We start from the raw sequence: 12,500 nt of genomic DNA, 5'->3' as shown, positions 1-12,500 counted from the left end.
GGAATCAGTTCCAGGATTTCATTCATGCGGGAAACGTTGAAAATGTGTCCGGGACAGCGCCCCCTAGGCGGACACACGCTCCGGACAGAGCCCCTGTCGCTCAAGCCCTGGAAGTCCTAAGTACCTGGGTGGAATCAGTTCCAGGATTTCATTCATGCGGGAAAAGTTGAAAATGTGTCCGGGACAGCGCCCCCTAGGCGGACACACGCTCCGGACAGAGCCCCTGTCGCTCAAGCCCTGGAAGTCCTAAGTACCTGGGTGGAATCAGTTCCAGGATTTCATTCATGCGGGAAAAGTTGAAAATGTGTCCGGGACAGCGCCCCCTAGGCGGACACACGCTCCGGACAGAGCCCCTGTCGCTCAAGCCCTGGAAGTCCTAAGTACCTGGGTGGAATCAGTTCCAGGATTTCATTCATGCGGGAAAAGTTGAAAATGTGTCCGGGACAGCGCCCCCTAGGCGGACACACGCTCCGGACAGAGCCCCTGTCGCTCAAGCCCTGGAAGTCCTAAGTACCTGGGTGGAATCAGTTCCAGGATTTCATTCATGCGGGAAAAGTTGAAAATGTGTCCGAGACAGCGCCCCCTAGGCGGACACACGCTCCGGACAGAGCCCCTGTCGCTCAAGCCCTGGAAGCCCTAAGTACCTGGGTGGAATCAGTTCCAGGATTTCATTCATGCGGGAAAAGTTGAAAATGTGTCCGAGATAGCGCCCCTTAGGCGGACACAGGTGTCTGCATGAGCCCCTGTCGCTCAGAAGCTGGAAGAGCAGTTTGAAAAAGGACCGGGGTAAAGAGGGGGGAAGCACCATATATGTGTCCGGGAAGGCGCCCCTCGGGCGGACACAGGTGTCTGCATGAGCCCCTGTCGCTCAGATGCTGGAAGATCAGTTTGAAAAAGGACCGGGGTAAAGAGGGGGGAAGCACCATATATGTGTCCGGGAAGGCGCCCCTCGGGCGGACACAGGTGTCTGCATGAGCCCCTGTCGCTCAGATGCTGGAAGATCAGTTTGAAAAAGGACCGGGGTAAAGAGGGGGGAAGCACCATATATGTGTCCGGGAAGGCGCCCCTCGGGCGGACACAGGTGTCTGCATGAGCCCCTGTCGCTCAGATGCTGGAAGATCAGTTTGAAAAAGGACCGGGGTAAAGAGGGGGGAAGCACCATATATGTGTCCGGGAAGGCGCCCCTCGGGCGGACACAGGTGTCTGCATGAGCCCCTGTCGCTCAGATGCTGGAAGATCAGTTTGAAAAAAGAACCAGAGGATAGAGGGGAAAAACACCATATTTGTGTCCGAAAATAGCTCACTTTGACTCGGACGCGTTCCCTGTGATTTCAGCCTGTCAGACATGGTGCACATAGTAACGAGATGGAGGTGTTTTGGTCGACCAGGTAAAAAACGAAAAATCGAGAGAAGGTAAAAAGTAGGTGAAAAATTAAGCCTCTCTCGTTAAGGTACTTAGAAAAAATCCCAAAAAAAAAATGAACTCCCATTGAAATGAATGGGGAAAAATTTTTTTCTCGTTTTTTTTCTAAGTACAACAACGAGAGAAGGTAAAAAATGGTTTTTTTTAGCCTCTCTCGTTAAGGTACTTAGAAAAAAACCCAGATTTTTTATTTTCTCGTTTTTTTTCTAAGTACAACAACGAGAGAAGGTAAAAACAGGTGCTTTTTAGCCTCTCTCGTTAAGGTACTTGGAAAAAATCCGAGACATGTTTGGTCTTCCCCACTGACAGTGCGCCTTTGCTGGGTAAGTTGTGGACGTGCCAGGCACCCCCGGGACACCGGTGGAACGCGGCCGGACTCGTGGTACTCCAACCCGGGCATAATTTTGGATATTTTCCGGTCCTTTTTTTCCCCACTTTCCCAACTTTTCTTCTGAATCACAGTGCGCCTTTGCTGGGTAAGTTGTGGACATGGCAGGCACCCCCGGGACACCGGTGGAACGCGGCCGGACTCGTGGTACTCCAACCCGGGCATAATTTTGGATCAAATTCGGGACTTTTGCCCACTTTCCCAACTTTTCTTCCCAATCACAGTGCGCCTTTGCTGGGTAAGTTGTGGACATGGCAGGCACCCCCGGGACACCGGTGGAACGCGGCCGGACTCGTGGTACTCCAACCCGGGCATAATTTTGGATCAAATTCGGGACTTTTGCCCACTTTCCCAACTTTTCTTCCCAATCACAGTGCGCCTTTGCTGGGTAAGTTGTGGACATGCCAGGCACCCCCGGGACACCGGTGGAACGCGGCCGGACTCGTGGTACTCCAACCCGGGCATAATTTTGGATCAAATTCGGGACTTTTGCCCACTTTCCCAACTTTTCTTCCCAATCACAGTGCGCCTTTGCTGGGTAAGTTGTGGACATGCCAGGCACCCCCGGGACACCGGTGGAACGCGGCCGGACTCGTGGTACTCCAACCCGGGCATAATTTTGGATCAAATTCGGGACTTTTGCCCACTTTCCCAACTTTTCTTCCCAATCACAGTGCGCCTTTGCTGGGTAAGTTGTGGACATGCCAGGCACCCCCGGGACACCGGTGGAACGCGGCCGGACTCGTGGTACTCCAACCCGGGCATAATTTTGGATCAAATTCGGGACTTTTGCCCACTTTCCCAACTTTTCTTCCCAATCACAGTGCGCCTTTGCTGGGTGCGTCGTGGACATTGTAGGCACCCCGGAACCCTGGTGGAACGCGGCGGGACTTGTGGGACTCGAACCTGGGTGTGATTTTGGACCAAATTCGGGACTTTTGCCCACTTTCCCAACTTTTCTTCCCAATCACAGTGCGCCTTTGCTGGGTGCGTCGTGGACATTGTAGGCACCCCGGAACCCTGGTGGAACGCGGCGGGACTTGTGGGACTCGAACCTGGGTGTGACTTTGGACCAAATTCGGGACTTTTGCCCACTTTCCCAACTTTTCTTCCCAATCACAGTGCGCCTTTGCTGGGTGCGTCGTAGACATTGTAGGCACCCCGAGACACTGGTGGAACGCGGCGGGACTTGTGGGACTCGAACCTGGGTGTGACTTTGGACCAAATTCGGGACTTTTGCCCACTTTCCCAACTTTTCTTCCCAATCACAGTGCGCCTTTGCTGGGTGCGTCGTGGACATTGTAGGCACCCCGGAACCCTGGTGGAACGCGGCGGGACTTGTGGGACTCGAACCTGGGTGTGACTTTGGACCAAATTCGGGACTTTTGCCCACTTTCCCAACTTTTCTTCCCAATCACAGTGCGCCTTTGCTGGGTGCGTCGTAGACATTGTAGGCACCCCGAGACACTGGTGGAACGCGGCGGGACTTGTGGGACTCGAACCTGGGTGTGATTTTGGACCAAATTCGGGACTTTTGCCCACTTTCCCAACTTTTCTTCCCAATCACAGTGCGCCTTTGCTGGGTGCGTCTTGGACATTGTAGGCACCCCGGAACCCTGGTGGAACGCGGCGGGACTTGTGGGACTCGAACCTGGGTGTGATTTTGGACCAAATTCGGGACTTTTGCCCACTTTCCCAACTTTTCTTCCCAATCACAGTGCGCCTTTGCTGGGTGCGTTGTGGACATTGTAGGCACCCCTAGACACTGGTGGAACGCGGCGGGACTTGTGGGACTCGAACCTGGGTGTGATTTTGGACCAAATTCGGGACTTTTGCCCACTTTCCCAACTTTTCTTCCCAATCACAGTGCGCCTTTGCTGGGTGCGTCGTGGACATTGTAGGCACCCCGGAACCCTGGTGGAACGCGGCGGGACTTGTGGGACTCGAACCTGGGTGTGATTTTGGACCAAATTCGGGACTTTTGCCCACTTTCCCAACTTTTCTTCCCAATCACAGTGCGCCTTTGCTGGGTGCGTCGTGGACATTGTAGGCACCCCGGAACCCTGGTGGAACGCGGCGGGACTTGTGGGACTCGAACCTGGGTGTGATTTTGGACCAAATTCGGGACTTTTGCCCACTTTCCCAACTTTTCTTCCCAATCACAGTGCGCCTTTGCTGGGTAAGTTGTGGACATTGTAGGCACCCCGGCACTCTGATGGAACGCGGCGGGACTTGCGGGACTCGAACCTGGGTGTGATTTTGGACCAAATTCGGGCCTTTTGCCCACTTTCCCAACTTTTCTTCCCAATCACAGTGCGCCTTTGCTGGGTGCGTTGTGGACATTGTAGGCACCCCGAGACACTGGTGGAACGCGGCGGGACTTGTGGGACTCGAACCTGGGTGTGATTTTGGACCAAATTCGGGACTTTTGCCCACTTTCCCAACTTTTCTTCCCAATCACAGTGCGCCTTTGCTGGGTAAGTTGTGGACATTGTAGGCACCCCGAGACACTGGTGGAACGCGGCGGGACTTGTGGGACTCGAACCTGGGTGTGATTTTGGACCAAATTCGGGACTTTTGCCCACTTTCCCAACTTTTCTTCCCAATCACAGTGCGCCTTTGCTGGGTGCGTCGTGGACATTGTAGGCACCCCGGAACCCTGGTGGAACGCGGCGGGACTTGTGGGACTCGAACCTGGGTGTGATTTTGGACCAAATTCGGGACTTTTGCCCACTTTCCCAACTTTTCTTCCCAATCACAGTGCGCCTTTGCTGGGTAAGTTGTGGACATGCCAGGCACCCCCGGGACACCGGTGGAACGCGGCCGGACTCGTGGGACTCGAACCTGGGTGTGATTTTGGACCAAATTCGGGACTTTTGCCCACTTTCCCAACTTTTCTTCCCAATCACAGTGCGCCTTTGCTGGGTGCGTCGTGGACATTGTAGGCACCCCGGAACCCTGGTGGAACGCGGCGGGACTTGTGGGACTCGAACCTGGGTGTGATTTTGGACCAAATTCGGGACTTTTGCCCACTTTCCCAACTTTTCTTCCCAATCACAGTGCGCCTTTGCTGGGTAAGTTGTGGACATTGTAGGCACCCCGGAACCCTGGTGGAACGCGGCGGGACTTGTGGGACTCGAACCTGGGTGTGATTTTGGACCAAATTCGGGACTTTTGCCCACTTTCCCAACTTTTCTTCCCAATCACAGTGCGCCTTTGCTGGGTAAGTTGTGGACATTGTAGGCACCCCGGAACCCTGGTGGAACGCGGCGGGACTTGTGGGACTCGAACCTGGGTGTGATTTTGGACCAAATTCGGGACTTTTGCCCACTTTCCCAACTTTTCTTCCCAATCACAGTGCGCCTTTGCTGGGTGCGTCGTGGACATGTCAGGCACCCCGGAACCCTGGTGGAACGCGGCGGGACTTGTGGGACTCGAACCTGGGTGTGATTTTGGACCAAATTCGGGACTTTTGCCCACTTTCCCAACTTTTCTTCCCAATCACAGTGCGCCTTTGCTGGGTGCGTCGTGGACATTGTAGGCACCCCGGAACCCTGGTGGAACGCGGCGGGACTTGTGGGACTCGAACCTGGGTGTGATTTTGGACCAAATTCGGGACTTTTGCCCACTTTCCCAACTTTTCTTCCCAATCACAGTGCGCCTTTGCTGGGTAAGTTGTGGACATTGTAGGCACCCCGGAACCCTGGTGGAACGCGGCGGGACTTGTGGGACTCGAACCTGGGTGTGATTTTGGACCAAATTCGGGACTTTTGCCCACTTTCCCAACTTTTCTTCCCAATCACAGTGCACCTTTGCTGGGTAAGTTGTGGACATTGTAGGCACCCCGAGACACTGGTGGAACGCGGCGGGACTTGTGGGACTCGAACCTGGGTGTGATTTTGGACCAAATTCGGGACTTTTGCCCACTTTCCCAACTTTTCTTCCCAATCACAGTGCGCCTTTGCTGGGTGCGTCGTGGACATTGTAGGCACCCCGGAACCCTGGTGGAACGCGGCGGGACTTGTGGGACTCGAACCTGGGTGTGATTTTGGACCAAATTCGGGACTTTTGCCCACTTTCCCAACTTTTCTTCCCAATCACAGTGCGCCTTTGCTGGGTAAGTTGTGGACATTGTAGGCACCCCGGAACCCTGGTGGAACGCGGCGGGACTTGTGGGACTCGAACCTGGGTGTGATTTTGGACCAAATTCGGGACTTTTGCCCACTTTCCCAACTTTTCTTCCCAATCACAGTGCACCTTTGCTGGGTAAGTTGTGGACATTGTAGGCACCCCGAGACACTGGTGGAACGCGGCGGGACTTGTGGGACTCGAACCTGGGTGTGATTTTGGACCAAATTCGGGACTTTTGCCCACTTTCCCAACTTTTCTTCCCAATCACAGTGCGCCTTTGCTGGGTGCGTCGTGGACATTGTAGGCACCCCGGAACCCTGGTGGAACGCGGCGGGACTTGTGGGACTCGAACCTGGGTGTGATTTTGGACCAAATTCGGGACTTTTGCCCACTTTCCCAACTTTTCTTCCCAATCACAGTGCGCCTTTGCTGGGTGCGTCGTGGACATGTCAGGCACCCCGGAACCCTGGTGGAACGCGGCGGGACTTGTGGGACTCAAACCTGGGTGTGATTTTGGATCAAATTCGGGACTTTTGCCCACTTTCCCAACTTTTCTTCCCAATCACAGTGCGCCTTTGCTGGGTGCGTCGTGGACATGTCAGGCACCCCGGAACCCTGGTGGAACGCGGCGGGACTTGTGGGACTCAAACCTGGGTGTGATTTTGGATCAAATTCGGGACTTTTGCCCACTTTCCCAACTTTTCTTCCCAATCACAGTGCGCCTTTGCTGGGTGCGTCGTGGACATGTCAGGCACCCCGGAACCCTGGTGGAACGCGGCGGGACTTGTGGGACTCGAACCTGGGTGTGATTTTGGATCAAATTCGGGATTTTTGCCCACTTTCCCAACTTTTCTTCCCAATCACAGTGCGCCTTTGCTGGGTAAGTTGTGGACATTGTAGGCACCCCGGCACTCTGATGGAACGCGGCGGGACTTGTGGGACTCGAACCTGGGTGTGATTTTGGACCAAATTCGGGACTTTTGCCCACTTTCCCAACTTTTCTTCCCAATCACAGTGCGCCTTTGCTGGGTAAGTTGTGGACATTGTAGGCACCCCGGCACTCTGATGGAACGCGGCGGGACTTGTGGGACTCGAACCTGGGTGTGATTTTGGATCAAATTCGGGACTTTTGCCCACTTTCCCAACTTTTCTTCCCAATCACAGTGCACCTTTGCTGGGTGCGTCGTGGACATTGTAGGCACCCCGGAACCCTGGTGGAACGCGGCGGGACTAAGTTCCAAGAGGGCGTTTTTGCCCCCCTCCAAACTCCCTCTCTTTGTTTATAGTGCATATTTTCTGCTGGATCTACTCTCTATTTACTCCAAGGAAAAAAACTAGCCGGTCGCGGCAAATTTTTACAATCGGTCGCCAAACTACGGCACGAGGGCCGAACGCGGTACGCCGGCGTCCAAGATACGGCCCGGGGATTTTTTTGATTTTTTGGGCTTTTTTTTATTTTTTTGGACATGTTGGGCATCCCAGGACTCGGGTGCGACTGCAGGACGTGTGGGGCTCTAACCTGGGTGTGGTTTTTGGTCATTTTTCCGGACTTTTGCCCACTTTTCCAACTTTTCTTCCCAATCACAGTGCGCCTTTGCTGGGTGCGTTTTGGGCATGTGGGGGGCACCTCGGACTCGGGTGGGACGCGGCGGGACTTGTGGCACTCGTACCTGGGTGTGATTTTTGATCATTTTGTGGACTTTTCCCCAGACACTCTCCACTTGTCTACCCCACTTCCCCTGTGACTTTGCTGGGGGGGCGTTTCCCCGCTGTCCTTTGTAGTGTAAGGGTTACTTTTCTTTTTTTTCTGTCTGAAAATAGGGCCCCAAAAGGCCTCACACTCCCCGGGAAGACCTGATGGACGCCTCGGCGTCACTGAAACAGGCCAATCTGTCTGAAAATATGGCCCACGAAAGGCCTCACATTCCCCGGGAAGACCTGACGGACGCCCCGGCGTCACCGAAATACGGCAAACTGTCTGAAAATAGGGGCTCCAAGTGTTCCCCACTATTTCTGGCCCACAAAAGGCCTCTCATTCCCCGGGAACACCTGTAGGACTCCCCGGCGTCAAGGAAATACGCCAAACCGTCTGAAAATAGGGGCCCAAAAGAACTGGAAATAATGTGTTTAATTTGGGGGGTGATGTCTATAATTATGGGGGTGCATTGGAGGCGGGAGTCCACTGGAGGGCTCCACACCGTCTGAATATAGGGCCCCAAAAGGCCTGGAATTAATGTATTTAATTTGGGGGGTGCATTTGCAGCGGGAGTCCACCGGAGGGCTCCAATTCCCCACTCTTTTGTTGACCTATGTATGGCCCCAAAAGGCCTCTCATTCCCCGGGGAGACCTGAAGGACCCCCCCGGCGTCACCGAAATAAGCCAAACTGTCTGAAAATAGGGGCTCCAAGGGTTCCCCACTCTTTCTGGCCCACAAAAGGCCTCTCATTCCCCGGGAACACCTGTAGGACTCCCCGGCGTCAAGGAAATACGCCAAACCGTCTGAAAATAGGGGCCCAAAAGAACTGGAAATAATGTCTTTAATTTGGGGGGTGATGTCTATAATTATGGGGGTGCATTGGAGGCGGGAGTCCACTGGAGGGCTCCACACCGTCTGAATATAGGGCCCCAAAAGGCCTGGAATTAATGTATTTAATTTGGGGGGTGCATTTGCAGCGGGAGTCCACCGGAGGGCTCCAATTCCCCACTCTTTTGTTGACCTATGTATGGCCCCAAAAGGCCTCTCATTCCCCGGGGAGACCTGAAGGACCCCCCCGGCGTCACCGAAATAAGCCAAACTGTCTGAAAATAGGGGCTCCAAGGGTTCCCCACTCTTTCTGGCCCACAAAAGGCCTCTCATTCCCCGGGAACACCTGTAGGACTCCCCGGCGTCAAGGAAATACGCCAAACCGTCTGAAAATAGGGGCCCAAAAGAACTGGAAATAATGTCTTTAATTTGGGGGGTGATGTCTATAATTATGGGGGTGCATTGGAGGCGGGAGTCCACTGGAGGGCTCCACACCGTCTGAATATAGGGCCCCAAAAGGCCTGGAATTAATGTATTTAATTTGGGGGGTGCATTTGCAGCGGGAGTCCACCGGAGGGCTCCATTTCCCCACTCTTTTGTTGACATATGGCCACAAAAGGCCTCTCATTCCCCGGGAAGACCTGATGGACGCCCCGGCGTCACCGAAATAAGCCAAACTGTCTGAAAATAGGGGCTCCAAGGGTCCCCCACTCTTTCTGGCCCACCTTCCAGCGAGGAGAGGGACTAATTTTGCTTTCCGTACCCGGGTGGAGAACCATAGCAGGTCAGCCTTCTTAAAGGGACATCCTCCTAGGCACTTAGTCAAATTTCCGCCTTTTTTTTGGACTTCCAGCGAGGAGAGGGACTAATTTTGCTTTCCGCACCCGGGTGGAGAACCATAGCAGGTCAGCCTTCTTAAAGGGACATCCTCCTAGGCACTTAGTCAAATTTACGCCTTTTTTTTGGACTTCCAGCGAGGAGAGGGACTAATTTTGCTTTCCGTACCCGGGTGGAGAACCATAGCACGTCGGCCTTCTTAAAGGGAAATGCTCCTAGGCACTTAGTCAAATTCACGCCTTTTTTTTGGACTTCCAGCGAGGAGAGGGACTAATTTGGCGTTCCGTACCCAGGTAGAGAACCAAGGCACGTCGGCCTTCTTAAGGGGACATCCTCCTAGGCACTTAGTCAAATTTCCGCCTTTTTTTTTGACTTCCAGCGAGGAGAGGGACTAATTTTGCTTTCCGGACCCAGGTGGAGAACCATAGCAGGTCGGCCTTCTTAAGGGGAAATGCTCCTAGACACTTAGTCAAATTCACGCCTTTTTTTTGGACTTCCAGCTAGGAGAGGGACTAATTTGGCGTTCCGTACCCAGGTGGAGAACCATAGCAGGTCGGCCTTCTTAAAGGGAAATGCTCCTAGACACTTAGTCAAATTTACCAAACTTTTCTATAGAGCCCTGGTACTCTAAAATGATGACACATAGACAAAAAACCAAACATTTCTCTAGAGGCCTGGTACTCTAAAATGATGACACATAGACAAAAAACCAAACTTTTCTATAGAGGCCTGGTACTCTAAAATAATGACACTTAGTCAAATTTCCGCCTTTTTTTGACTACTTCCAGCTAGGAGAGGGACTAATTTGGCGTTCCGTACCCAGGTGGAGAACCAAGGGACGTCGGCCTTCTTAAAGGGACATCCTCCTAGACACTTAGTCAAATTCACGCCTTTTTTTTTGGACTTCCAGCGAGGAGAGGGACTAATTTTGCTTTCCGTACCCGGGTGGAGAACCATAGCACGTCGGCCTTCTTAAAGGGAAATGCTCCTAGGCACTTAGTCAAATTCACGCCTTTTTTTTGGACTTCCAGCGAGGAGAGGGACAATTTTGCTTTCCTGACCCAGGTGGAGAACCATAGCACGTCGGCCTTCTTAAAGGGACATCCTCCTAGGCACTTAGTCAAATTCACGCCTTTTTTTTGGACTTCCAGCGAGGAGAGGGACTAATTTGGCGTTCCAGACCCAGGTGGAGAACCATAGCACGTCGGCCTTCTTTAAGGGACATCCTCCTAGGCACTTAGTCAAATTTACGCCTTTTTTTTGGACTTCCAGCGAGGAGAGGGACAATTTTGCTTTCCTGACCCAGGTGGAGAACCATAGCACGTCGGCCTTCTTAAAGGGAAATGCTCCTAGGCACTTAGTCAAATTCACGCCTTTTTTTTGGACTTCCAGCGAGGAGAGGGACTAATTTGGCGTTCCAGACCCAGGTGGAGAACCATAGCACGTCGGCCTTCTTAAGGGGACATCCTCCTAGACACTTAGTCAAATTCACGCCTTTTTTTTTGGACTTCCAGCTAGGAGAGGGACTAATTTTGCGTTCCAGACCCAGGTGGAGAACCATAGCACGTCGGCCTTCTTAAAGGGAAATGCTCCTAGGCACTTAGTCAAATTCACGCCTTTTTTTTGGACTTCCAGCGAGGAGAGGGACAATTTTGCTTTCCTGACCCAGGTGGAGAACCATAGCACGTCGGCCTTCTTAAAGGGACATCCTCCTAGGCACTTAGTCAAATTCACGCCTTTTTTTTGGACTTCCAGCGAGGAGAGGGACAATTTTGCTTTCCTGACCCAGGTGGAGAACCATAGCACGTCGGCCTTCTTAAAGGGAAATGCTCCTAGGCACTTAGTCAAATTCACGCCTTTTTTTTGGACTTCCAGCGAGGAGAGGGACAATTTTGCTTTCCTGACCCAGGTGGAGAACCATAGCACGTCGGCCTTCTTAAAGGGAAATGCTCCTAGGCACTTAGTCAAATTCACGCCTTTTTTTTGGACTTCCAGCGAGGAGAGGGACAATTTTGCTTTCCTGACCCAGGTGGAGAACCATAGCACGTCGGCCTTCTTAAAGGGACATGCCCCTAGACACTTAGTCAAATTTACGCCTGAAAATAGGGCCCCAAAAGAACTGGAAATAATGTCTTTAATTCAGGGTGCATTTGCAGCGAGTGTCCACCAGAGGGCTCCAATTCCCCCACTATAGTCCTGGTACTCTAAAATGATGGCACTTAGTCAAATTTCCGCCTTTTTTTGATGACTTCCAACTAGGAGAGGGACTAATTTTGAGTTCCGGACCCGGGTGGAGAACCATAGCACGTCGGCCTTCTTAAAGGGACATCCTCCTAGGCACTTAGTCAAATTTCCGCCTTTTTTTTGGACTTCCAGCGAGGAGAGGGACTAATTTGGCGTTCCAGACCCAGGTGGAGAACCATAGCACGTCGGCCTTCTTAAAGGGACATCCTCCTAGGCACTTAGTCAAATTCACGCCTTTTTTTTGGACTTCCAGCGAGGAGAGGGACTAATTTTGCTTTCCGTACCCGGGTGGAGAACCATAGCACGTCGGCCTTCTTAAAGGGAAATGCTCCTAGGCACTTAGTCAAATTCACGCCTTTTTTTTGGACTTCCAGCGAGGAGAGGGACAATTTTGCTTTCCTGACCCAGGTGGAGAACCATAGCACGTCGGCCTTCTTAAAGGGACATCCTCCTAGGCACTTAGTCAAATTCACGCCTTTTTTTTGGACTTCCAGCGAGGAGAGGGACTAATTTGGCGTTCCAGACCCAGGTGGAGAACCATAGCACGTCGGCCTTCTTAAAGGGAAATGCTCCTAGACACTTAGTCAAATTTACCAAACTTTTCTATAGAGCCCTGGTACTCTAAAATGATGACACATAGACAAAAAACCAAACTTTTCTATAGAGGCCTGGTACTCTAAAATGATGACACATAGACAAAAAACCAAACTTTTCTATAGAGGCCTGGTACTCTAAAATAATGACACTTAGTCAAATTTCCGCCTTTTTTTGACTACTTCCAGCTAGGAGAGGGACTAATTTGGCGTTCCGTACCCAGGTGGAGAACCAAGGGACGTCGGCCTTCTTAAAGGGACATCCTCCTAGACACTTAGTCAAATTCACGCCTTTTTTTTTGGACTTCCAGCTAGGAGAGGGACTAATTTGGCGTTCTGTACCCAGGTGGAGAACCAAG

Source organism: Nerophis lumbriciformis, unplaced genomic scaffold, assembly GCF_033978685.3.
Source record: "Nerophis lumbriciformis unplaced genomic scaffold, RoL_Nlum_v2.1 HiC_scaffold_53, whole genome shotgun sequence".
NCBI lineage: Eukaryota > Metazoa > Chordata > Actinopteri > Syngnathiformes > Syngnathidae > Nerophis > Nerophis lumbriciformis.
Note: the sequence above shows the minus strand (reverse complement) of the source record.